This window comes from Lissotriton vulgaris, chromosome 3_1 (assembly GCF_964263255.1).
Source record: "Lissotriton vulgaris chromosome 3_1, aLisVul1.2, whole genome shotgun sequence".
NCBI classification, from domain to species: domain Eukaryota; kingdom Metazoa; phylum Chordata; class Amphibia; order Caudata; family Salamandridae; genus Lissotriton; species Lissotriton vulgaris.
The window spans coordinates 84,921,987-84,949,836 of NC_141689.1; the positions used below are offsets into that span (position 1 = coordinate 84,921,987).

General features: G+C 45.7%; 1 protein-coding gene across 1 annotated transcript in view; it reads left to right on the forward strand.

Moving 5' to 3' along the window:
* LOC147726000 (uncharacterized) overlaps nt 1–27,850 on the forward strand; it is a 284,455-nt gene that overhangs the window by 111,490 nt on the left and 145,115 nt on the right. The window lies entirely within an intron of this gene.

Consider the following 27,850-nt stretch of genomic DNA (forward strand, 5'->3'; position numbering starts at 1 on the left):
GTATTTGGTAGTTTTTCCTAAATGGCTGCCGAGTCTGGGACCACTGAAAGAATAAATGCCTTAAGCAGCTGGGGAAGCTATTTCCCAGCTGTCGAGGCTGGAAAAAATGTAAATCCCTCTGCTGTTTGCAGCAGAGGGATTTCTAAATAGTGTGCCTTAGACGTAATGCTTACGTGCTTGGCACAGGAGCGCCACAGTCATGGACTTAACCGTTGCATCCAAAGCATTGAAGGGGTTAAAAAGGTGAATTATTTTAGTTACCATTAGGTACTTTCCAAGAGTATGGCGAACAAGAGTATGCACAAATCAGCACGTACATGAAAAACCTCCAGTGACACTGATGTAAAAAAGTGTTGGGTAGATACAAAAATGGCTGAACTAGTGTTCATATCATACAACCTTTTCCTCATCCGCACCCAGTAACTCGATGACCAGCTCCAATCTATTTGCATGATTATAGGCCCTCTCCACCCCAAACGCAGGGAGGCCGAGTTCCATCTCATAGAAGAGGACCGTAGAGGAAGTATAAGAGGTAATCAAATAATTGCTATCCCGGAAGTCCCAGGGCCAAGAGAGCTTCACAACCCCATTCTACAAGGACTATGCCTCCTTGCTTACCGAGCCCCTCACAAAAGTCTTCCCACAGTGGTAACTGATACAATGCTGGGTTCCCATCTTATACTTCTGAGGCAACCTGATAAAAATCCACTACTTTGTACATCATACAGACCGATCGCTCTTTTAAACTACATTGTTAAACTATTTATGTCGATATTAGTAGCCAGAGTGCATCTGCCTCATTTCTATCCAATAGTTTATTTTATTTATTTATTTAAGGAGTTTTATATAGCGCTGGCTGGACCCAAGAGTATCAGGAGCGCTTTACAACATATTGGAAACAACAGAGTTTCAAACAGAGTAATAATACAAAAACGGTATGAGGCATGGCAATTGGCAAAAATTAGGGAATACAGTACAAAAATAGTAAGACCAAAGACAAAAACAGATTAGGTAGGTGGAAAAGGATGAGAAAAGCAAATTGCATAGTAAGAGCGGGTGAGGGGGAGCGGGAAAGAAATGCAATATAGTGATAAGTGGTTTGATAAGGGGGGAGAGGTGATTGATGGAGGGTGGGTATGTTAGAGAGAAAAAAGGAAAATAAAGGGTGAAAATTGACATCTGGGAAGAGAGAAACAAAGTAAGAGCAAGGGAGTGGATAATGATCATGTATAGGGAAAGTAAAAAGTTTATAAACCGTGACACAATAAATTAAGTACCCCAGTATTTAGTGAGAAGGAGCAGCTTGAGGTCTTTTTTGAAGCAGTCGTAGGAGGGATTGCCACATAAATCCTTGGGAAGGGCATTCCAGATGGCCGGCGCATTACCAGAGAAAGAGCGAGATTGAGTTGATTTCTTTTTGAGTAAAAGAGGAACCAGTACAAGTGCGTTAGTGCTTCTTAAAGTTCTAGAGCAACCTGTTTTGTGGAGTTTGTCCGAGAGGTAGGAAGGGGTATTTTGGTGGAGGGCTTTGTGAGTGATGCAGGCAGTCTTGTAGGTAGATCTGCCTTCAATCGGAAGCCATTTCAGGTTTTTGAGAACAGAGGAGATGTGTTCAAAGCGTTTGCAGTCAGATATTAGCCTGGCTGCAAGATTAAGGACCGATTTGAGAGGGGCTAGGTGGATTTTAGGATTTCTGTTAAGCAAGGCGTTACCGTAGTCAATTTTGGACAGGACCAAAGATTGTACAACTGACTTAAAGTCATCAGCAGGAATAAAGGGTTTGATTTTTTTAAGATGGTGCAGAGTGAAGAGAGCACCTATGGCTGAGTTTTTTATGTGGGGAGTAAGACTAAGGCTCTGGTCGATGCTGATGCCGAGGGACTTGACCAAAATTGAGATGGTGAGAGAGCAGTTAAGAGAATTAATGTCAGAGATCCAATTTTGGGTCGGGAGCAGGTTGTTTTTCGGAGAGAATTGAATGATTTCAGTTTGTTTAGGATTTAGTTTTAGGTGGTTGTAATGGAACCATATTTGAATCTTAGTCAGAGTGTCATTTAGATGTAAGACTTCATCATGGGATTTGATTCTGTAATATAGTTGTTTATCGTCAGCATAGAGGTGGTAGCTGAGTCCCGCTTGTTTAAGAATAAGAGTAAGGGGTTCCATTAAAAGGTTGAATAGAGTGGGAGAGCGAATAGAGCCCTGGCGGACACCTAAGGTGATTGGCCGAGGTTCCGAGAGGCAGTTGCACACTTTAATGTGTTGGGTTCTGTGTTGGAAATATGAGGTGAACCACTTGAGTACGTCGCCACCCACACCAAAGCGTTTTTTGACAGTATTGAGTAATGTTAAATGGTTAATGGTATCGAGGCAGCAGAAAGGTAGAGTAGAATGAGAAGGGAAGATTCACCCTTATCTAGGGAACCATGGATGTCGTCAATGATGTTGAGCATTGCAGTTTCAGTACTGCAGCCCTTTCTAAAGCCAGATTGTAAAGCGTCCAAGAGATTGAAGGTGTCAATATGTTTGTTCAATTGAAGCAGGGCACATTTTTCTAGGGTCTTTAAAAGGAAAGGGAGGTTGGAGATAGGACGTAGATTGTTTAAGTCGATTGGGTCAGCCATGACGTTTTTGATGATGGGAGTGATTTGGCCTAATTGAAGGGATGCAGGGACACAACCATTTGCAAGGGAAGAGTTGATAATAGATGTCCAATAGGCAGCGATGATGTTTTTTAGTTCTTGTACCAGATAGTTTGGGAGAGGATCTTTGGTGTGTGAAGAGGGTTTGAGCTTGGTAATGATGTTGAGGACATCAAGTTAGGAAACTGGGCTGAAGTGGTTCCAGGAAGCATTGGTTTTAAGTTCAGAGTGTGGAAAGGTTCAGTGGGGGTGACAGCATGGGTGGGTTGGGCAGGATCAGTCGTGTTGATGAGAGAGGAAGAGGACAAGAAGAGGAGGTTAGGGAGGAGAAGTTGGTAAACTTGAGGGGGTGTAAGGGCAAAGGTTTGTTCAATCTTAGAAATTTTTTCAGAAAGAAAGCTAGCAATTTCTTCGCATCTTTCTGCCGTGGCCATTAGTCATGGGGGGGCTGAGGACGTCTGGGATTTGACGATGTTAAATAGTTCTCTGGGACGATTTCTGGCCCGGTCCAGTTGAGCACGGAAGAAGGAGGCTTTCGCATTAAAGATATGTTTTTTGTAGTTAGCCCTTGCAGTTCTAAGGAGGATAAGATTAGAGTGGAAGGGCTGTTGTCTCCATGTGCGTTCAGTCTGTCTGAGAGCACGTCTCTCAAAATTAAGGTCTGTATTGAACCAGGATCTGGAGGTTTTATTTTTTAGTATTTTTACTGGGGCTAATTGTCAAGTGCTTTACTAATTGAGTTATTGTAGTGTTCAGTAAGATCAGTGGAACTTTGAGATGGAGGAGTGACCTGAAGAAAATCTATTATTTTCGTCTCGAGCTCGCCAGGGGGAATAGCGTGAAGGTTCCTGGATAACTTCTTTAGTTTTGTTACTTTGGAAGGAGGGGTGGGCACAAAGTTATTGATCGAGAAAAGGATGAGGTGGTGATCTGAACAATCAATGGGGGTAATGTGGGAGAGAGATGCCAGGTCCCTGCTAGTGATAATAGCGTCAAGAATGGCACCTTTAGAGTGGGTTGGGGAATCACAGAGTTGTTTAAAATCATTGATGTCAAGTAAGTTATTGATGAGAGTGACCGAAGGGTCATCGCTTCTGTTAAAGTGGAGGTTAAAATCTCAGAGGAAGAGGTTTTTAGAATTTGACAAAGATGACTGTATAAGAAGATCGGATAGCTCTTCGATGAAGGAGAGAGGTTCGCCAGGGGGGTGATAGATATTATGTAGTAAGATGGAAGGTGAACCCGGGACTATGAGTTCTGCACCAAGGTACTCGTAGGTAGTCGGGTTGTGATGGTTAGAAGAAGAGTTGAAGTTCAGATTTTAAAATTATGGAAAGGCCACCTCCAATTTTGCCAGACCTGTCCTTTCTGAGGATGGAGTAACCAGGAGGCAAGAGCATGTCAAGGTTTTGGTATGGAGAGGGGATTGAGCCAGGTTTCAGTCAGAAAAGGCAATATCAATGCATTAGCTGAGGATGGTTTCGGCGATATCGGTAGCATGACATGAAGCCGAACGACAGTTAATTAGCATGCCTTTGAGGGAATTGTGAACAATTGGCATTGTGGAGGAGCAGGGGTGGATACTATTGAGTTGCTGAGCGGGTCTAGGTGAAACAGGGGAGGGGGTGGGGGGGGGGGGGGGGCGGGATTCTACTATTGACCATGATCACTGGGATATATGAGTGAAATGGAGGGGAATTCGAGGTGGGGGCGGTGTCGTGGAAGTGGTCATTTTGTAAGGTCAAGGAGGGCGTTAAGGGGAGGAAGAGACGAGGGGAGAGGCGGATTAGAAGAGCCGACAATGCTTGGAGGAGAGTAGTCAATGGGGGAATTATTCCCTTGGCTAAAGAGCGCAAGGGGTATTTGCAAGGGGTCTAAGGGATCAGAGCCATGGGAATGGTTGCTAGAAGCGAGCGAGGTGACTTCATTCTTAAGTGAATAGAGTTCTAAAACTATGGTTGAGAGATGGAGTTCAATGTTGAGGAGTGTTTGGGTAAGAAGTGTTGTAGGAAAATGGACTAAGAGATCTGTTGGAAGGCATGAAAGATCCAAGTTATTAGCGGTAGAAGGACTAGGGTGAGGAAAATGAGGGAAACCGGGCGGGGGGAATAGGGTGGTGTTAGATTTATGAGGTGCAGGAGGAGATGAAGTGTAGGAGAGGGCATTCTCAGAAGTGCATGTGGTGTCATGGGGGAAGAAGAATCTGGGTTGGGAGTTGTTAGCGAAGAGGAAAAGGTGTGGAAGGTGGCTAGTCGAGGAGATGGGCGGAATTGGTGGAGCCATTGTGGGGACTTGGGAAGGTGTTAAAATTGAGTGGGTAAAGGTTTATGTGGCTGAAGGAAGAGTGGAGAGATTACCATGTAGGGGTGATATAGGGGTAATATAAGGGGCATTTGGAGATTCCGGAGAATATGGAATATGGGAGATAAAGGGAGTAGTGGGAGAAGCAGGGGGTGAGGATGCAATAGCAGTCGTGATGGAGGGCATCAGAGATGTGGGACATTCCTTTGAGGATTGTAAGATAGGGGATGTCATGGGGGGGGGGGGTCAAAGTGTTAAGGGGCAAGACATCATTTGCGTTGGGCGGCTAAGCAGTTGACGATAAGTGTAGGAATAATTTTTGTGATAGGGAGCTGAAGTGGAGTTCAAAAATAGAGAGGTCGTGTTCAGAGCCTTGAATGGGAGGATATTTCCAGATTTGAAAATAGAGATGTCGATTTTTCCAGGAAAAGTGGAGGAAGGAGTGGTGGAAAGTTTATGACCGTAAGGAATTTTGCTCCAGGTCGTGACAAGAAGCAATTGGAGAAAGATGCTTTTCCATTTGGAGGGTCGTTTAGTGAAGAATATGTCGTTTCCGTTATGGCTATGGTAGTTGTCAACGAATAGGGATTATTTTTATTCAAGACAAACAGGCAAACAGCAATACCATACTGGCAGCAATGTTCATGCGAGTTGCCCAATGCCAAAAACAACAACTCTTTTAACCCTGAAATCCACGGTATGAAGGTAGGAAATGAGGAACACAAATAAGGAGCCTTGTTCGCTGATGACATCTTCTGCTTTATAACCAACCTAGAAAAGTCCACACTAACACTCCAACACATACATTGGTTTACACAGGCATCAGGATATAAAATTGACATTTCAAAATCATATGGTATAGGAGTTACGGATCCTCGGAATCGTGAGAGCCTATAAAACGAGGGGTGTTTTCATGCAGTCAGGCAGCAAACGGATATCTATATGTTTAACATTACCTCCCGCCTTATTCACAGACTTGTTCAAAGATCTCTATCTTTGTGGCAAGCTTGTCATTTCTTGGCTGGACAGTCTGATTAGCCTAAAAATTAATTTCATCTCACACCTACTATACATACTGCAAACACTGCTACTCACCATTTCCAAGACAACCCTGTCAACAATTAGGGGCAAATTCCGCACGAGCGAAGAGTTTTTTGGCTCCATAAACCCCTCCCCCTTAGAGCACTTCTACTATGTCAGACTGCGTCAACACGTGAAAGCCCTTACTCCCTGCTTCCCACAGGAGCCCCCCCATCATGTCCCCCCCCCTACATGCCCTTCTACAAAAAACTTCTCCCTCCCACGTGATATCACTACTATACCGCACAGTACAGAAAGACCGGAACCATGAACCCCCTCCAGCCAAGGGCAGATGGGAAGAGGAATTGGGACATCCCTTAATTGACGAACAGTGGTCCTTCTGTTGCAGACAAATGGGACATATCTCCGCTAACAGCAAATTTCGAATCATTCATTATAAATATGTCCACCGTCTCTACTACACACCAGCACAACTACATTACCTACGCCTTCGCGATAATGACAGATGTGACCGCTGCAGTAATGAAGCCGCTGACTTTAGACACAGCCTGGGACTGTCCGCCTGTTCGCCGCTTCTGGACGGAGGTACTTGCGGCATTGGACCACATGACAGGACTGCATGTTCCCGATGACCCCCTGACCACACTATTAGGATACACTGAACCTCTGGCTGCCAAAATCTGCAGATACACTTCCCTTGCACTCCTCCTTGCCAAGAGAAGGATCACATGCAGGTGGGGAAGAGGGAGGGTGCGAACATTTAGGATTGGCTTCAAGATCTTATCTATTGCCAAGAACAATTGCATACTTATGCGGAACTCCTTCCTCCCGACCACAGGATATATGGGCACCCCTACAAACATACTTACTGTAACATACAACCACCGCAGAATCCGCGCTCCCCCCTCCCCCTTGCAATACCCCAACGGAATGAAGTGAACTGACACAAAGGGAACCCCCATCTTGTATGAAACACTCTACACACTGGAGACAATGGGTCACCACGCAACATCACTCCATACTCGAACGATGAGAATGCATCAAAACATATAGGCTTGCTTAATATACACACAATGCAGTAATGGAAATGTTATTTTTGATAGGTTGTTGTTTAAAATCACATGCATACAGATAACTTTATGGTCCTTGATACTCCCTGCTCCAACTGATGCGGCCGGCCCGATGTGGTTGTAGGCGGCTTGCTGTGTTATCCTTTCCCGTTTCTAACAACTCCTAGCATATCACATCGCTGTGCCGGCCCTCGCAGGGATGTAGGCATTAAGCTGTGGACGACACTTTATACCTTTTAATAAAGGTTTCAAATAAAAAAACTGTCAACAATACGCAGGAAACAGCTTAATTGTGTATAGCAAGGCAAGTCCCCACAATCCACTCTCCTGTGCCCCATTAATGAGGGAGGTCTAGGATTCCCTGACATAACATCATACACGCTAGCAGCCCAACTACGTTCATCAATTGGATTGGAATCACAATCCAGAGAATACGGAATGGGAACAGGTAGAACAAACGTTTTTACCAATTCCGCTTACAGACTTCCTCTTGCTTCCCAGCAGGGCGGGCCCGCACTCTCCCACACTCCTCCCCACAATGGTAAAGCTCTTGCAATACTAGCAAACAATACACAGCAAACATGCATTCCCCGCTTACCATTTCCCCCTGATCCTATTTATTACCAATCCAGATTCACGCCACTCGCCCCGGGCAATAGAGATTCCATATTCCACACCAGGAACCAGAATCCGCCCTCCCGTGAAAAAAATAAATTTTTGATGGGGATGAGCTCTGAGAAGGCAGATTCATCAGCTAAATTCAACATAAATGGTCGAGAGGCTTTCAGGCTCATGTAGGCCTTACACTAGGTAAGGGGGGGCTTGGTAAGTGAAGCACTATCCCCTGAGGAAACACTCAGACTTCCTTTATAGCAACCACGTATGAAGGAAAGGTATCTCATGGCTTTACCACCACATTCTGACGCTTGCCCTGGCTACCAAACATGCTTACATAGTTCAATGGTAGAGGGATCTTGGACTCCCAAATCTCAGAGGAAACTGGTAAATCTATTTGGAAGAGGGCCAGAAGGTCCTCCAGATGCCTGTGCTGCAAGGAGAGAGTGTATAAAATGCTGGCAAGCTGGTACCTTATTCCAGTGTAGTTACTTAGGATGTTTGGTAGTTCTAATCTATGCTAGATGGAGTGCAGTAACCAGGACATCCTCTTACATACTTGGTGGTCATGGCACCGGATCCAATCTCTTTGGCATGAAGTCCTTACCACAATTCAAGCTATATCATGTTGAGACCCATAGTCGCAATGAGACTGCATGACCAAGGAAGGCATGGAAAATGGTTTACTATGTGTCTCGAATATAAAGATCTTTCTTCAGATGTCTGTTTCTATCTTGCTTTTGCACATTGCCTTTCTCTGTGTGTTTCCCCCCCCCCATAAAACTCCAAAATAAAGTTGTTCAAAAAACAATCCCAAAATTCACTGAAAAAAAACAAAGGTTTAAGTGACATTATGGTTAAGCATGGTAATATTATCGAACCCTAGAAATTCACTGAAAAGCAAACAAAGGTTAAAGTGACATTACAGTTAGGTGAAAATGTCAGTCATAACGTAACATTTTAACGCAAAAATACTACTGAAATTCGACCGCTAAAATACTACCTCGAGGGAATTGCCTAATTCCTACCACTACTGTGTACTGTTGTAGACTTTCCATGCCATTGCCGGATATAATGAACTGTGTCTTGTACCATCTGAATTGTCACCCTCTGTCTTTTTTTTTTTTATACTTGCACTGTGCTGAAATTCTCAAGTAATGTAGTTGAAATGCCTACTGTGTATTGTTCATGGTATGTCATTGATCAAAATGACAATAAACAAAGTTATAGTTTAATGAGTAAACTGTCATTTATGCCATTGCCATGTCCTATGCATGAATGTACAGGATTTCATATGTGAAAGTAAGTACTAAATGGTGCAGAATCATGGATCCATAAATGTTCATTCACACACACAGGCCCCTTTAGGGTGAACCAAGGTCCTCCTACTCACAGCCTTCACCCTGTACTGAGCACTTTGGGGATAGCTGAACTCATGTGGCAACTAACCAGACAAGCCCGTGTTGCAAATCGTTTTTCTCATGTGATATGTGAGGTTAAGCAGGGCGAGGGCACAAGTAATAATTTATTAAACTAAAACTGATCAAATAAAATAAATTGGCACATAAAATGTGATGTTATTACCCAACTATAATGTAATTTTAACATTTAGTTTTTCCAGTGAATAGATCCTCTGTATATTTTCCTATACTCTAGGGCACTTCACAAATTTGCTGTAGCCATCATAGTGAAGCAAAGCTCTCACATCATTGATAGGGGATGCTGGCTTTGTATCGCCGAAGGAAGTGACGCCAGATGACTTTACTGTAGCCATTTAGCACCCACTACAGCATAATAACGTCAGTTCCCTTTGTTCTGCGCCTTCGAAACAGATCTGGAGCTTGCTCTGTCTGAGCAGTTTTCCTCCCCAAAAATTATTTGTTCAGTACCATGTCTCATCCCAGTAGATCGGGGTTTTAGCCCTCTATGGACTGTAAGGGACAGCATGCTCCTAAAGGCCATGAAAGAGTGGGAGGTGAAACTCTTGAAACCCAGAGCCAGAGATGAGGAACAGAGTGGGCCGAATTTTAGACCTGGCTCCAGTTTGCCCTCCTTGCACTGGTCAGGTGGGAAGAAAAGGAAGCGCAAGCAGCATTACACACATATAAAGGTAAGTCATGTCTCCATCCGACTCTCACAGGATCTTCGTCCCAAAGGCCCAAAAGCTGGTAGAAAAGGGAGAATGCAGAAACTGGATACATGGTTTTTTTCAAATCGATTCAGAGCGGATTTTTACCAAGTTGAAGGTGATAATGGTGATCATGTGCATTAATTGAATGGTCTTTTGTAATCTTGTGGCGTCAACACTTCCCCGTAATTAGACATCTTATCCCACTAGACCGCCCACAAAGGAAGTAGTGTCATTTCATACGATGGTGAAAAAGGCTCCTGAGGTTTTCCAGTTGCCAACTGTTGAGGTTCAGAACAAGCTCTTCTTGTTGACAATGGAACCCCTGCTGCCTTTCAATGATGCCCTGTGTTTTGATTGCGCCTATCAGATAATACAGAATCTTCCACACGGTAGTCCAACACCTGGCGCAGTCATAACACTTTAACACAGCACCTTTAGAAAAGGGTTTTATTTTACAAAATGCAAGGACTCTCTCTCTTTTGAGTAAGGCTTGGAGTTTATTTTGAATTTGAATTTGAAGGGATTTGTATAGCGCTCGTACACCTGGTGGTTTCTTGGCGCTCACTGACAGTTGCTACTAGGCAGGTCGGAGAGAGGGGAAGATGAGCGTTTAAGATGGGAAGGCTTGGGTGAAGAGGAAGGTCTTCAAGTCTCTACGGAAGAGGGGGTACTGGGTACAGGTTCTGAGGTGCAATGGAAGAGAGTTCCAGAAGACTGGACCCGTGGTAGAAAATTTAGAGCCACCCCACTTCTTCCGTTTAAAACGGGGAACCAGGAGAAGGTGGTGAGAGGCGGATCGGAGGTCTCGTGAAGGCGTGTAGGATTGAATAGTTGAATTGATGAAGGAGGGGGCAGATCCTGTCCGGGCTTTGAAGATGGTGCAACCGAGCTTAAATAAGATACGTTGTCGGACAGGGAGCCAGTGCAGGGTAAGGAGGAGAGGGGTTACGTGATGTGACTTAGACAGGTTAAAAACCAGCCGAGCAGCCTGGTTTTGGACAAGCTGAAGGCGTCTCAAGAGGTAGTTGGGCATGCCATGGTAAAGGATATTGCCATAATCTAGGCGAGATGTTACCATGGCTAATAGAATTAGTTTGAGCGCTTCCGGGGCGAAGAATCGAGAGACTCTGCGGATCGTCCTAAGTGAAAGGAAGGCTGAGGAAACCACAGCAGAAACTTGAGAGTGTAAGGAGAGTTGATTATTGATTTTAAATCCAAGGGTTTTGACAGATGGTACAGGGGTGGGAGGGGGGCCAAGTGAAGGGGGCCAAAAAGAAGATTTTACACAATGCTCTATAACAGAAAGGCTTTCCCAGATGTCAAATGCAGAAGGTTCAAATATACAAAGAGATATATACGTTTATATGCAAGCAGTAATAATACTGATTAATAAACGAGCAGAAAATAATATGTGATAAGACTCAAGCAAATATACTGGACTTCCTGCAAGAGATCCGAAAGATATATATATATTTATCCAGTATTATGGGTATCTTTCATAGATTCACATGCCTGAATCATTCCCCGTCGTCGGGGTGGAAGTCCCCGGTATATAAAATAGTAATGTCCTAAAGACATATATATATACTAATAGGCCAGAGGCCTCACATTAGTAACCTATCTGAGTCCTTTTGTAAAAAAGGACCAAACTTTGGCCAGGAGCCAATCTGCTACTACCACCCTCTAGAACCTTCCTGGAAGGAGCCCTAGTCCCTCAGATTTTCTACCGCACGTCGTGCTAAGGGAGTCTCCACTGAGCTCTGCTCAGGTTTCTGGTTTTTCTGGATTTTATCCATATTTTTCTCTTGCTATTTACTCTTGTGAAGGAGGGCTGTAGTCTACTATGTCTACCACTCCTAAAAAAGGGCTCTTTAGACCTTGTGCCTCGTGTAAGAAGCTGAGACTGCATGTAGATGACAAACATGAAGACTGCCTCTACTGTCTCTACCCTGACCATTCTGCCTGTAAGGTCTGTTGCACTTTCTCTGTCAAGACTCTTAAAGATAGAGAGGGACGCCTGCTTCTGTGGCTTCAGAGACTGAAGGACAGGAATCAAGCAGTCTCCTCAGGTGAGAGCGAGAGTTGCTTTAGGAGCTCACACTCCTCTTCTAAAAGGCAGAGACAGACTTCTCCAGGTCCGTCTAATATGCCTCCTCAAAAGAAGACGCCTAAGTCTTCAGAGGGTCGTCCAAAGATCATGGCAGTGAAGACTTCTCTTCAGGAAACTACCTTCAAAAAGCCTGTGCTAGTGTCTTCTGCCATGCCTGTGACAGCGTCGACAGTCACCATCTCTACGTCGACAGCGTCTGCCTTCACCACCTTGACGACATCTACTTCAACTTCGTCGTCGTCTGGTAGGTCTATAACATCTGTTATTCCCGTCACAAGATCGTCGACGACGCCTCCGTCGTCGACAGCTCCTTCGTCGACGACGACGAAGACGAAGCCATCGACGTGGACACCAGCGTCGACGAAGCCGTCGACGACAAGACCATCGACGTAACCGTCGACGACAGTACCGTCGACAAAGACGTCGACGACAGTACCGTCGACGAAGACGCCAACACTGCCGTTGACGAAGAAAACACCGTCGACGACGATACCGTCTACGACATCGTCGTCGGAGAAAACAACAGAGAAGTCTGCGGTGGCCGTCAGTTTCTCACCGTCGACGACCACCCTGTCGACGGGCCCGTCGACGGAAGGCTCTCCCAAGCTAAAGTATATTTATACACACTTCAAAATGTCAACGCATACGCTGATGCCAGAAGCGATGTCTCCTAGCCGAGTCCAGCCACTGCCGCCGGCCAATCTACTGGAGACTGAGGACTATGATGATGACGCCATGTTCCCAACTGCAACAAGCCCATCACAGCTACTTGTTAAGGTACATGAGAGTTCGGACAACGAAGACATGGATCAGGAAGACATTCCATATCAAGAGGAATATCATTCGCCTCCTCCTTCACAGCCTATGGTGAGCCTCCCGGCTTCAATTGTCACGGACCTCCAATTCCTTATAGCGGACTAGAAACAGCCGTTCCCACCTGCTCCGCCACCTCCAGTGGTGCCACCTCAAGCTGTATCATCTGCCCCTCCTCCTCGCCATAGACCACCTCCACTGGTGATTACCCCAGATCCTGTGTCTCTGCCTCCGCAACAATCTTCGGACGAAGAGGAAGCAGTGGAAGGAGACGAGGAGGGTCAACAGGAAGAGGGAGAAATACAGGATGACGAGTGGAACGAATATGTCATCTCACATCCAGCTTCCCCAGACCAGGCACAGGCGGACTCCCCTCCAGAGGACATCGGGGGGTTTCACAATATTATTTGATATTTATTGATATTTATTGGATTTTTTATAGCGCAACTATCGCTCCGGAAGGAGCATCTTGGCGCTGAGCAAACAGAAGAAACCAACTTGGTGAGAACAGGAATCAGATGGCTGCGAGGACCAAAGAGCCGGGCTGAGGGAATATCCATGTCTTCAGGAGTTTCCTGAAAAGGCTTTCTGAGGGGGCGTGCCTGAGGTTGAAGGGGAGGCCGTTCCATGCCTTAGCCGCCAGGAATGAAAAAGTTTTCCCACCTTTCGTTTTGAGCTTAAACCTGGGTATGGTGACCAGATTGGCTCCTGATGACCTCAGGCAGCGCGATGGAATGTAATGTGGGAAGTGCTTAATAAGGTAGGAGGGGCCTATGTTCCTGGTGGCTTTAAAGACCGTGACAAGGAGTTTAAAAAGGATTCTTTTGTGGAGGGGCAGCCAATGGAGAGTGTTGAGAACTGCAGAGGCCGAGGACCTTCTTGGGAGTTTAAGAACGAGCCTGGCTGCTGCGTGCTGGACGCTTTGTAGCTTCTTAAGGGTGGACTTCTTTATACCTGCCAGGAGACCATTACAATAATCTAGCCTGGACAAGATCAGAGCCACGGCAACTGATTTCCTGGCAGAGATAGGGAGAAAGTCAAAGAATTTCTTTAGCTGTCTAATGAGGTTAAAACAGCACCCTGCAGTGATGCGCACATGATCATCAAAACTGAGGGACGAGTCAAATTGGACACCCAGATTGCGGGCCGAGGAGACTGCACTAGGGGGTGCTTCAGAGTGTTGAGGCCACCAATCTTTTGGAGAAAAGAGGATGTCTTTACCTAAGGGTATAATTTCAGTTTTGGCGCTATTGCACTTAAGATGGTTATTGTTGAGCCACGCAAAGACTTGGGAGAGGCAATTCTGGAATCTGAGGGCGGCATCGGATAGTTTTTTATCTAAGGTGACGACAAGTTGGGTGTCGTCAGCGTAAGATGTTACAAGGATGCCATGGGATTCAATCAGGGTGAGCAGGGGGGCCATGTAGATATTAAAAAAAAGAGGACTGAGAATGGACCCCTGGGGCACACCTGATGTAATGGTTCTTTCGCCAGAGAGAAAGGGGCCAAGTGAGACTGTTTGTGATCTGTTGGAAAGAAATGATGTTATCCATTTTAGTGCAGTGCCCGTCACACCAATCTCGCGCATTCTGTGAATGAGGATGTCATTAGAGATGGTATCAAATGCTGCGGTTAAGTCGAGCAGGATGAGTACAGAGTGTTTCCCCTCATCCTGCAAGAACTTAATGGTGTCGGATAGCTCGATCAAAGCAGTTTCAGTAGAGTGGCCAGGGCGGAAGCCAGATTGCTGTGGATGGAGAATATGGTTGTTTTCCACAAAGGCTTTTAACTCCTCTTGTACTATTTGCTCAGTAATTTTGCCTAGTGCCGGGAGTAGGGAAATTGGGCGCATGTTGGAAAGGTCTGTCGGGGGCTTGTTTTGTTTTTTCATTAGAGGCTTACCAATGGCCTTCTTCCATTCAGCGGGGACAGTGCCTGAGCTGAGGGATTGATTAACAATGGAATTGATAAGAGGGTTGACGGCCTCAATGAGAAGGTGGAGGATAGCCGGGGGGCAGGAGTCCGTGGGGGCTCCCGATCGGCAAGTCATGATGGCCTTCTGGGTTTGTGACAGGGACACTGTTGAAAAATTACCAAAAGAGGGTAAATTAGTGTTGGCAGCTTGCGGAGGGATATCGGGGGAAGGGAAATCCTTGTGGATGTTATTAATTTTCTCAACAAAGAAGTCAGCGATTTGGTCGCAAAGGATTTGGGATGGAGGGATTTCCAATGCCAGGGCCTTGGGGTGGGTGAAAGACTTGACAATATTGAAGATGGTCTGTTGTTTCTGATTGGCTACTTCTATGGCTGTGGTGAAGAACTCCTTTTTAGCTTTTTTTATATGAGACAGGTATTGTTTCCTCTGCCGGGTGTATAGGGTTCTGGAAGTAGAATCGTAAGTTTTCCTCCACTCTCTTTCAAGAACCCTGCACATATGGTGGCTATCGGTAAGGGCCTGGGTATACCAGGGGGCATTGGGCTTTCTTTTGTGGGGGATTGGTTTTTGGTTGGTTGAATTGGAATTGACCAGAACCAGTTTATTGATCCAGGTGTGGAAATTTTTGGAATCTTGTGATACATCTCCAACGATAGTGGGGGGGGGGGGGGAGGTGGGGGGAGCTGAGGGTGTAACTTAATGGACTCAGCTACTTTCTTCCAGTTGGTCGCGAAGGTAGAGGGGGAGTTCTTAGTGTACGGCTGTGATGAGGGTTTTGCCTTGATGGAGAAAGGTATAAAACAATGGTCAGTCCAAATTTGTGGAATTGGGGGAGATACAGCTAGAGTGACTGAATTTGTGCAAATGCCATCTAGTGTGTGGCCGGCCCGGTGCGTAGGGGGAACAACCAGTTGAGAAAGTCCAAAGATGTCAAGGGATTGTTGGAAGGTTAAAGTGTGAGGGTCTACGCGGGATTCCAAATGAAGATTGAAATCACCGAGAAGAGTGAAGTTGGGATAGTGGGTCAAAAGAGATCCAAGAGTTTCATCCAGGGAATCCAGGAAAGGCGTAGCGTTTCCAGGGGGGCGATAGACAAGTCCTCCAGAGAAGGAGGTGGAGGAGTTAATGTGAATCACAAAGCCTATGCTCTCACAGTCCTTGAGTAAGGCCAGTTCGAATGTGTGGCACCTAACAGATTTTCTAATGATGATAGCTAACCCGCCTCCCCTGCCGACAGGTCTATCCCGTCTGTGGATGGTAAAATCAGGGGGAAGGGCGGTTGCCAGATCTGGGTTGGATGCGTCATTTAGCCAAGATTCGGTGATAAACAGGGCGTCTAAATCATGGGAAAGTACGAGGTCATGGATATCTTGTCCATGACACGCTAAAGATCTGGCGTTGATAAGTCCACAGTGGAAGGTAATTGGCTTGTGTGATGGTGGGGAGGATGGGTGTGGAATATTGCCAGTGGGTCCCAGGGATGACCATCTGCAGGAGCGGCATGAGAATGGGCCCCAGAGATGATCAATGGGAGGATGATCCTTACAGCTGTGGCTAGCCATTGTCTGTCGTATTGTGAGTAGATCATTAAAATTATACCTGGTTATTGGGTGGGTTTGGACAGCATGGCCCGCTCCAGGCGCGATCCTGGCGCAGACGGGCTTGGCTTAGGCGCGGCTTCGGCGCGCGACCGGCGCGCCCGCTGCGCCAGCCCGCTGCGCCGTCTGGCCGGGTTGCACATTTATGCAGAGGAAGGAGGGTGGGAGGACGGCGCGACTAGAGCACTGACCTCACCTGCCTCGCTCAAGATGGCGCCCACCGCCGCCGGGTGCTGGTAGAAGACGGCTGGGCTGAAGGGAGAGGAAGAGTAGGTGTCAAGGGTGTCAGTGTACCTAATACTCAATTCCCCTTAGCGGACAGCCCCCCAAAGGTAAAAAGTACGGCGAATTTAAAAGTAGTTTAAAAGCGCTCAGATTACAGTGCTCGTAATCATAACAACAAACTGCCTAAAATCGCAATTTTTCAATGCTTCAGCCGCTCGCAGCCCCAGTACCTCTCACCAGGGAGAGCTTCTGAAAGGTACAGAGCGCTGGGCAGGGCTCGCCTAAGTACAACAGGAGGGCGGGAGGACGGCGCGACTAGAGCGCTGACCTCACCTGCCTCGCTCAAGATGGCGCCCACCGCCGCCGGGTGCTGGTAGAAGACGGCTGGGCTGAAGGGAGAGGAAGAGTAGGTGTCAAGGGTGTCAGTGTACCTAATACTCAATTCCCCTTAGCTGACAGCCCCCCAAAGGTAAAAAGTACGGCGAATTTAAAAGTAGTTTAAAAGAGCTCAGATTACAGTGCTCGTAATCATAACAACAAACTGCCTAAAATCGCAATTTTTCAATGCTTCAGCCGCTCGCAGCCCCAATACCTCTCACCAGGGAGAGCTTCTGAACGTGCAGCAGCAAGGTTCAAAATAGGAATGACCACACAACCTCAGGACTGCTTCTTATACGACTTTAAGGAGCCATTCAAAAAGATGGTCCGGTCAATCCCGATTATATAACACATCTGGGACCAGGGAGTAAAGATAATGCAAAACCCCTCATCTCTACTTCCAGTGCCGGCCAGACTTGATAAGAAATACAAGGTCCCGGACAAGGCACCGGCATGCCTTACAGGCCATACTAAACCGGACTCCGTGATCACACAGGCCGCGCAGCGGAAATCCAACAATCCGGCTGCTGCACTGACTGCGCCTCCGGACAAGGAAGGCCGTAAACTCGATAACATCGGGAAGTGGTTCTCCTCGATGTCGGCCATTAACGTCAGCGCAGCAAACTCGCTTGCGCTCCTGGGACGCTACAATCGCCAGATGTGGGCAGATGTAGCACCATACCTAGGCTCACTGCCAGAGGAGCAGAAAGAAGTCGTCAAGAAAATCCTCCTTGAAGGAGAGCGGTCCGCCTCGGAGATTATTGATGTGGCGATGGATATCGCCTCAACAGGATTTCGTCAGCTGGCGGGGGCGGCTGTCCTTAGGCACCAAGGCTGGCTGAAAGCTACCCCTTTCCGTCCGGATGTCCAAGCCAAGGTACTGGATATGCCGTTCGACGGCGAGCTTCTCTTCGGGAAGCATATCGACGAGATGCTCCAGGGTATCAAGAAAGATACCGAGACCGCAAGATCCCTGGGAACACTCCAGTACAAGAATACTTCCTTTCGAGGCTCCAGAGGAAGAGGCCAGCAAACAAGAGGTGGATACCAGGGGTACAAATCCACCTACGGCTCGTCCCAGCAATACAAACCTCAATACCAACAGAGGCAACAACAAGGCCAGTCTTCTTACAATAAGTCCTCCTTTCGAGGGAGAGGAGGAAAGAAAGATCCCCCCAGAAGACAGCGACTTCTTTCTCAAACAGGCCTCCGCTTCTTCTCCATGTTACGTAGTTGGAGGAAAAATTTCCAACTTTCTCCACAATTGGCAAAAAATAACTACAGATCGTTGGGTTCTCCAACTGGTTCAGTTCGGGCATACTCTTGAGTTTGTGGACACTCCTCCTTCGAACCCTCCATGTCCCATGCCACACAAGAATCTTCATCTTCTTCAAGCGGAACTCTCACTAATGCTTCAAAAAGGAGCCGTAGAGAGAGTTCCCAGAGGTCAGAGGGGGAAAGGATTCTACTCACGGTTCTTCGTGATACAGAAAAAGGAGAAGAAATGGAGAACTATACTGGATCTAAGGAACCTCAACACATACCTCAAAAAACAATCGTTCCTGATGGTATCCATTCAAGAGGTGTTACAACTACTCAATTCCAGGGATTTCATGGTGTCCTTAGACCTCCAGGATGCCTATTTCCACATACTCATCCACAAAAGTCACCGCAAATTCTTAAGGTTTACTGTGGCGGGCAGACATTACCAGTTCAGAGTGTTGCCTTTCGGCCTAAAGTCGGCGCCACGCATTTTTACAAAATGCCTATCTCCAGTGGCAGCCTACCTTCGCCAACAGCATCACCGGGTATTCCCCTACCTGGACGACTGGCTCATCAAGTCTCCTACACTAGAATGTGTGAACAGGTCTTCAAACGCCTGTCTTCAGCTCTTCGAGAGCCTAGGACTTACACTCAATCAGGAAAAGTCAGTACTACAGCCCTCTCAACGCCTCACTTTCCTGGGAGCAATTCTGGACACACATCAAGAGAAGGCCTTTCCATCACAGGAACGTCAGGCCAAACTGAGGTCGCTGGCAGCACACATTCAGCTCAAAAAGACCATCAAGGTGCGACTTTTCAAGTCACTGCTAGGAATGATGTCCTCCAACATCCTCCTAATTCCACACTGCCGCCTTCGTATGCGTCCCTTACAGGAGGCATTATCAGCTCAGTGGATTCAAAGTACGGGATCCTTCGACGATCGACTCAGGATCACCCCGTTCATGGTGAACGCCCTGCACTGGTGGCTTCAAATAAAAAACCTGAACCAGGGCCTTCCATTCCTGCTTCCAGTATCCCCACACGTGAGAACAACAGTTGCATCTTTGGAAGGATGGGGTGCGTTCCTGCAGGAACTTCAGCTACATGGTCAGTGGTTGCCAGCAGAGAAACTGCTCCACATCAATCTGTTAGAGCTGAGGGCAGTATACCTGGCTCTTCGAGCTTTCCTGCCCAGAATCAGGAACTCCCCAGTGCTTGTGAGGACGGACAACACCACCACAATGCACTACTTAAACAAGCAAGGGGGAACTCGATCGATGACGTTGTCTCAAGAATCGCAGCGAATTTGGAAGTGGCTACTCCAACACAACATCTCGCTGAGGGCGGAGTACGTCCCAGGAGCAGACAACACCCTGGCGGACTCTCTAAACAGGCAACGCTCCATCTGCCATGAGTGGGAGCTCGACCAACATGCCCTTGATGCAGTGTTCTCCCGATGAGGCAGACCTCACCTGGATCTGTTTTCGACAAAGATCAATGCATAATGCCAACATTAAGCAAGCTGGCTTCCCCAGAAAGGGTCTCTCGGGGATGCATTTTCGATGACATGGTGCAAAGTCTTTGCCTACGCTTTTCCACCATTTTCCCTGATCCCCAGGTTCCTTCGGAAACTGAAAGCAGAGCATTGCACTTTGATCCTGGTAGCCCCAGCGTGGCCACGCCAACACTGATTTACAGAACTCCACCTTCTATCACTGGAGCCTCCGATTCCTTTCGGACTTTACCCCCATCTCCTCACCATGAACCAGGGGCAAGTCCAGCATCCATATCTGACATCTCTCAGATTATCGGCTTGGCTCCTGAGTTCAGAGAGTTCCAGGACTTAGATATCCCTCGGGACTGCAGGGTCGTCCTAGCCCGGGCCCGGGCTGACAGTACCAATAAGACATATTCCCTTAAGTGGAAGAGATTCTGTTTATGGTGTAAAGCTAACAAACTGCACCCGTTCTCTTCATCTCCGGCACAACTGCTGCCCTACCTGCTTCACCTAGCCAACTTGGGACTGGCCCATGCTTAAATCAAAGTCCACCTGGCAGCCATATCTCGATTCAGACGCTCTTCGTCTGGTGCTTCTCTATGGTCCAATAGACTGATCAAGCAGTTTCTAAAAGGCTTATTCAGGACTTATCCTCCAGTGAGACCTTTACCACTTACATGGCAGCTCAATCTTGTCCTGGCGCAGTTGATGAAGCACCCCTTCGAGCCGATACATAAAGCGGATCTCAAATACTTGCCATGGAAAACAGCTCTCTTGCTGGCTCTCACGTCAGTAGGGAGAGTGAGCGAGCTACAGGCTTTCTGTATTCAGGACCCGTTCCTTCAGTTCAAACAGGACAGAGTCCTTCTACGGACTAACCCCAAATTCATACCCAAGGTTCCGTCTGCTTTTCATCTGAACGAACCTATTGTCCTGAGATCTTTATTCCCTAATCCATCTTCTACAGCAGAAAGATCTCTACATTCCTTAGATCTGAAGAGATGTCTAAAATTCTACCTTCATAGAACAGAACAATTTCGCAAATCCAACCAATTATTTATTGCCTTCAGCAGGCCCAGGAAGGGCCTACCATTGACAAAGCAGAGCATTTCGAGATGGATCTCTGCAGTTATCGCCTTCTGCCACCAACAAGCGGGTCATCCTCTGCCAGCCAAGGTTTGAACTCATTCCACTAGAGCGGTTTCCACCTCCATGGCGCTCTTTTCTGGGGTGCCCATTGTCGACATTTGCAGAGCGGCGACATTGAAAACATCACATACGTTCACCAAGCACTACTGCTTGGATTCTGAACTTATGAAGGATGCAGCAGTGGGACAGGCGGTGCTCCGTCATCTATTCCATTAGAGGTGAGCCTTCTTCCTTTCATTCCACCTTTCCAATTTTACTGATTGCACATTTCTTATCTTGCTACTGTTTGCAGTTTCTTTTGTTGCACTATTAATAAGTTATTATCAGGTGTCTTACATACTATATTATGCGAAATGTGCTGCCTACTACTCGCTACTCTGATTCAGGCATGTGAATCTATGAAAGATACCCATAATACTGGATAAGAAATGCGTTACTTACCTGTAACTGCAGTTATCCAGTATTGGTATCTTTCATAGATTCACATGCAACCCACCCGCCTCCCCTGGAAGGGTTCACCTTGGTCCTCTCAGTAGGTACTACTTAGCACTGCTTACGAAAATCTGAGGGACTAGGGCTTCTTCCAGGAAGGTTCTAGAGGGTGGTAGTAGCTGATTGGCTCCTGGCCAAAGTTTGGTCCTTTTTTACAAAATGACTCAGATAGGTTACTAATGTGAGGCCTCTGGCCTATTAGTATATATATATGTCTTTAGGACATTACTATTTTATATACCGGGGACTCCCACCCCGACGACGGGGAATGATTCAGGCATGTGAATCTATGAACGATACCAATACTGGATAACTGCAGTTACAGGTAAGTAACGCATTTCATAGATATATATATATATATATATATATATATATATATATATATATGATATATACATATATATATAAGATATATATATATATATATATATATATATATATATACAGTGTATATATACAGTGAGCAAGGGCGTTCACGCCCGAAACGCGCCTGTTCGACGTTCCTTTTTCTTTACCCCCTGCACATGAAAATTGATGGAATAAACAAAAAATAACGTGAAGACTGGCTTCGACTGTGATTTGTGTGTCTGCGCACTGGGGAAAGTGCTTGAGGCGTTCTATGGCACGATAACCGGTTGGAGGAGCATATATATATATATATATATATATATATATATATATATGCTCCTCCAACCGGTTATCGTGCCAAGAATCGCAGCGAATTTGGAAGTGGCTACTCCAACACAACATCTCGCTGAGGGCGGAGTACGTCCCAGGAGCAGACAACACCCTGGCGGACTCTCTAAACAGGCAACGCTCCATCTGCCATGAGTGGGAGCTCGACCAACATGCCCTCTATATATATATATATGCTCCTCCAACCGGTTATCGTGCCATAGAACGCCTCAAGCACTTTCCCCAGTGCGCAGACACACAAATCACAGTCGAAGCCATATATATATAAAAAATTTGTCACGCCTCGCTCAAGGCGTAGGAGGGAAGCACCACCCCAGGATTGCCAAAGGGGGCCACGGCGCACAATTCATGCTGTTGCTGTTTGTGGCGAGACTGACTTCGAGATGGGCGGAGAGAGGCACATCACGGCGCATACAGCGCTGAAGGCTGAATTTTACTTACCCATCCCAATAGGGCAGGAGGCAACAGTGTGACACTACATATCCCAGCAGACTTTGGGGCAAGCAAGTAATGAGCTGATTGGAGCCGTGTTGAATAAAGTGTCAGCTGATTTGCCAAAAAAACGAGTGTGCCTATGATTAAGGGACTAACCGAAACGCGTCAGGCAGAACGCTCAAGGGTTGGTGTGCTTCGGATGCCAGAAATAATGGATTGCAGTCTGCGCGTGTGCACCCTCAAGTGCTGAGCACTCATACCGGAAAATTTGTCACGCCTCGCTCAAGGCGTAGGAGGGAAGCACCACCCCAGGATTGCCAAAGGGGACCACGGCGCACAATTCATGCTGTTGCTGTTTGTGGCGAGACTGACTTCGAGATGGGCGGAGAGAGGCACATCACGGCGTATACAGAGCTGAAGGCTGAATTTTACTTACCCATCCCAATGGGGCAGGAGGCAACAGTGTGACACTACAAATCCCAGCAGACTTTGGGGCAAGCAAGTAATGAGCTGATTGGAGCCGTGTTGAATAAAGTGTCAGCTGATTTGCCAAAAAAACGAGTGTGCCTATGATTAAGGGACTAACCGAAACGCGTCAGGCAGAACGCTCAAGGGTTGGTGTGCTTCGGATGCCAGAAATAATGGATTGCAGTCTGCGCGTGTGCACCCTCAAGTGCTGAGCACTCATACCGGAAAAAAATAAATATATATATATATATATATATCTGCGCAAACTCCCAACACAGCCACTTCAGGTTCTAGTGCCACTCAGAACCCACCAGGCAAATAGGAGACGGACCACAGTCAGGATACACAGATGTTTATTTCCAAGGGTTGAAAACTGCGAGGGCAAAACATATATATATATATATATATATATATATATATATATATATATATATATATATATATATATATATATATATATATATATATCTTTCGGATCTCTTGCAGGAAGTCCAGTATATTTGCTTGAGTCTTATCACATATTATTTTCTGCTCTTTTATTAATCAGTATTATTACTGTTGCATATAAACGTATATATAACTCTTTGTATATTTGAACCTTCTGCATTTGACATCTGGGAAAGCCTTTCTGTTATAGAGCATTGTGTAAAATAAACTCCAAGCCTTACTCAAAAGAGAGAGAGTCCTTGCATTTTGTAAAATAAAACCCTTTTCTAAAGGTGCTGTGTTAAAGTGTTATGACTGCGCCAGGTCTTGGACTACCGTGTGGAAGATTCTGTATTATCTGATAGGCGCATTCAAAACACAGGGCATCATTGAAAGGCAGCAGGGGTTCCGCGGCATAGTCAACAAGAAGACCTTGTTCTGAACCTCAACAGTTAGCAACTGGAACACCTCAGGAGCCTTTTTCACCATCGTATGAAATGACACCACTTCCTTTGTGGGCGGTCTAGTGGGATAAGATGTCTAATTACGGGGAAGTGTTGAGGCCACAAGATTACAAAAGACCATTCAATTAATGCACCTGATTGTGGGCGGTCTAGTGGGATAAGATGTCTAATTACGGGGAATATATATATATATATATATATATATATATATATATCAGATGATTACTTTGGATGTGCACCTCAACTCACTCCTACATCACAAAAAAAACACCTCAAATGATCAAAGCCACTGGCCACACATCACAATGGCAATAACCAAAACTCAAAACATCACATGGTGCAAAACACTGTATCTCAGACTGGGGAAGTAAACAGCAGTGATTGAGAGCCTCAGCAACCAGGGACCACACTCCGAGATAGACACGTCCGTCCTCGCTCTGATTCCAAACTCCCGGTTTCCAAGTCCACAACCCTCCGCTTTGAACACACTAGAAGGTTCGAGAAAGACCTCCCCCTGGGCCAGAGGAATCTTACCAGAACTGGCCAGCTTCCATGCAAGCATTCCCACGGCAGGAAGGAGCTCTCACGTTCCCTTCTCCAATTCGCACATGTTCCATTCTTTATCTTAATGAAGCTCGCAAAAGCCTTTCAGAGTACATAAACAATCCCTCACCAAAACAGAGACCTTGAACGTGAATAACCCAAGCAACTTGCAAGCGCTGCTGTGCATGCAGAAAAGCTGAAGCATGGCAAAGCTGGGGAAAAGGATGACATGAGGCCGTGTCAAAGCCAATAGTAAGCACTTCATAATTTTCATCAATGTACAACACCAAGCACATGTGTGCATCACTGCCGACAACACTGCACTTCAAAACCAAAGAATACATTCCACACCTCTCTCTGCCTTTCACGCTTTCAAATGCACATCCCACACGCTCTGCTCTGGGCAAGGCTATTCTACTCCGTGATAGCTCCCACTGAAAGACAGCAAGATTACAAAAACAAAACTTTTAAGAGAAGCAGGCATATGCAGGACCATCGTACATCCAGGCTAGGATGAAATAACACACTAAAGTCAGTTAAAATAATGATAGTCAAAGGTCATCACAGGGTCTCAAACCACAAGAGTGCCTCTAGCACTACACCCTGTTGGACCCAACCCTAGAAGCCTGGGAAAAAAACATCTTCCACCCATGCAGTCAACAACCGCGTGGCACGCTGTCACTGTCCTGCTCCAAGACCGGCCTTTCCTATCAGCCCACTTTCTATCTGAGAACCTTGTCATTTAGGCATCCTGCTTATAGGGACTAGTCTATTGGAATTTTCCCATGGTTCCCCACGCATCAAGAGTCAAAACGCCTAAAAGCTTGGGGAAAGTAGATGTTCTTAACAGTAAGTGAGGATATGAAGTCATGAAGTGAATGCCAACTGTTTTCTCATACGCTACACCCCTCCTTATGGGATATGGCTTAGATGTCAGTGCCTCATAAACCAGAAGACAAAGAGGTAATCCAGAACGCCTACCGCTGTATGTTGAAGTCAGGGCTATATACAGCTAACTCCGTGCTATGGGCACTTCAGTCACCATCTGGAGTCATGCCTGGCTCCGTACATTCAACTTTCCTCAGACGGATAGACACTTTTGATGGACCTGCTGTTGCATGGAATGCGCTTGTTCAGAAACAACTGTAATCAAGCTATACATGGCAGAAGAGCCCATAATCTGGCAACACCGGCCCTAGGTTGCTTATATTCTGGTTTATGGAGGACCTGGCTTTGCACGTCAGGCTGAACTCTTCCCATTCGAGCAGGGTCAAGACCGAGATGGCATGTTGGGGGAAAAACTATGGATTCTAATGCAGCCCTGAGCGATTGCCAATGGCTGAGATTAATTCAAGCATTGCATCCATCACCTTGTTATTGTTGCAGTTGATGCCTTAAGTGTGAGGGTATGCCCAGAAGGGGGTCCTGTGCTCAGTGTGCCACCAGAATCAAGCTATAGTTGGCTGAAGAAACAATTAAAAGGGCAAAACTGTTCCTACGCTCCTTATATTCGGTTCAGGGAGGACTTGGCCTGGCAGTTTGGGCTGGATGGTTCCAAATGGAGCAGGGTCAGGACTGATTTGCATATGGCGCGGTCCAAATTGAGGTGTCATGTTGGCAAAAAAACTGTGGATTGGGATGCGCGCCAGAGAGTAATTACCAGTGGCTGGGATTAATTCAAGCATTCCATCCATCATCTTGTTTTTGCAATTGACTCTCCTTTATGTGGAGCACATCTGCAACATCACCAACACTTTATATCTGCCCACCTCAAATGACTTGTTCCAAAATAGTTTGTAAGTTTAGTATAAACCCATCCTTGCCAAGCTCAAACAGTAACAAATTATCTTCTTACTTTTGAGCTAAGTCTTTAAGCGCCATTGATGCCGGGCTAAAAAGTGACAATAGCATTTTACATTTCCAGCCTCATTGTTACAGCTCTAGATTGGGGAAAGTACCATCAATGTCAATTCAGAATGGGTAAAAGCGCCACTGGAATTATGTGATTGCAGCATTTTTTACATATTATATATTTGCTGCATTTGCCACATAATCCATCATTAACTGCATAATCTGCAGGTTTTAACAAAAAGTTGTTTCTAGCTCAAACGACGGTTCAAAAGTCACTTAAAAAGCCACTACGCATGTTGTCCGCGCAACCAATCTTGACTGGTCACCTTGCTGTTGCTTATTGGTATATTTGGGTTTTTAAACTGAGGTGCAGTCAATGTCCAGAAAGGGTTAACAAGTGTAAAAATAATGAAGTAACAAAATGTGCTGCATTGCGCTGTATAATTGGCTTTTATCTTGCTGCATAATTTACTGAACCCATCTCCTGTCGCATAATTCCAGTGGCTCTGGGTAAAAGCAACTCCATGCACGTCAATGTCACTCTTATTCAATCTAGCTCCAGAAGCATAGCTTTCTTAAGACGCTAGGAGCTACGGGGTAGATGTATCAAGAAATCGTTTTGCACCTCTCTAATAGCGATTGGTAAGGAATCGCTATTAGAGAAGTGCAAAATGGTATGTATGTAGGAATTCGCTATATTTTAGCGATTCCTTAATATTCCTTAATTGCGATTAGCAAATTGCTAATCGCAATTAAGGAATAATTTTCCCATTCATTTCTATGGGCCAGGAGGCCCATAGGAATGAATGTGCAGTAATTCTCAAATTGCGAATTCGCAATTTGCTATTCGCAATTTGAGAATTATTTCAAGGGTGCAGGGGTGTCTTATGAACACCCTGCTGCACCCCTGAAACTTACATGTGTGTGCATATGGCACACATACATTCCCCATGGGCATGTATGTGTGCCACATGCCACCTTCAAAATAGTGATATTTTGTTGTTTTAAAGGATTTCGCAAATTAACACGAACCTCAAGTTCGTGTTAATTTGCGAGTCCTTAACCTCAATTCGCTAAAAAAAAAAGCTTCATACATGGCATTTAAGGAATCGCACATTTGCGATTCCTTAAATGCTGATGCAAAATAAGGAATCGCAATTTATTGCGATTCCTTATTTTGCTAATCACACATACATCTCAAAAGATGCAAAATTTCAGTTTACGATTCGTTAAGGCCGAAATTCGCAGAATTTCGGCCTTAACGAATCGCAAACTGCTTGATACATCTAGGCCTATATGTTTTCTGTGTTAATTGAATAATTGATGATAGTTTTGAGCAAAACATAGTAAGGATATGTATGTGAGCTTGCACAACTGATTTCAGATTAATGTATCGCATTACAGCACTTTAACGCTGCAGGCAGTAAACCATGAGAATACATGTATACTGAAGGTAAATGTGGCACTATACTATTGGTAACTGCAGTTTCTCTCAGAAGTGAAGGAAATACATGCAAAAACTAACTGATAAGATCTAAAAAAAATCTAACTGGATCAGACTGAAATTTAAAAAAATAAATACCAGAAACTGTGTGCTCGAGTTATAAAATAAGATATTTGCCTTTGTGATTGCAATGTTGTTGTTGGTACCTATGCTTTTTCTATATTGTGTGTTTCATCATGTTTAAAAGTAAGGTTGTGCCTT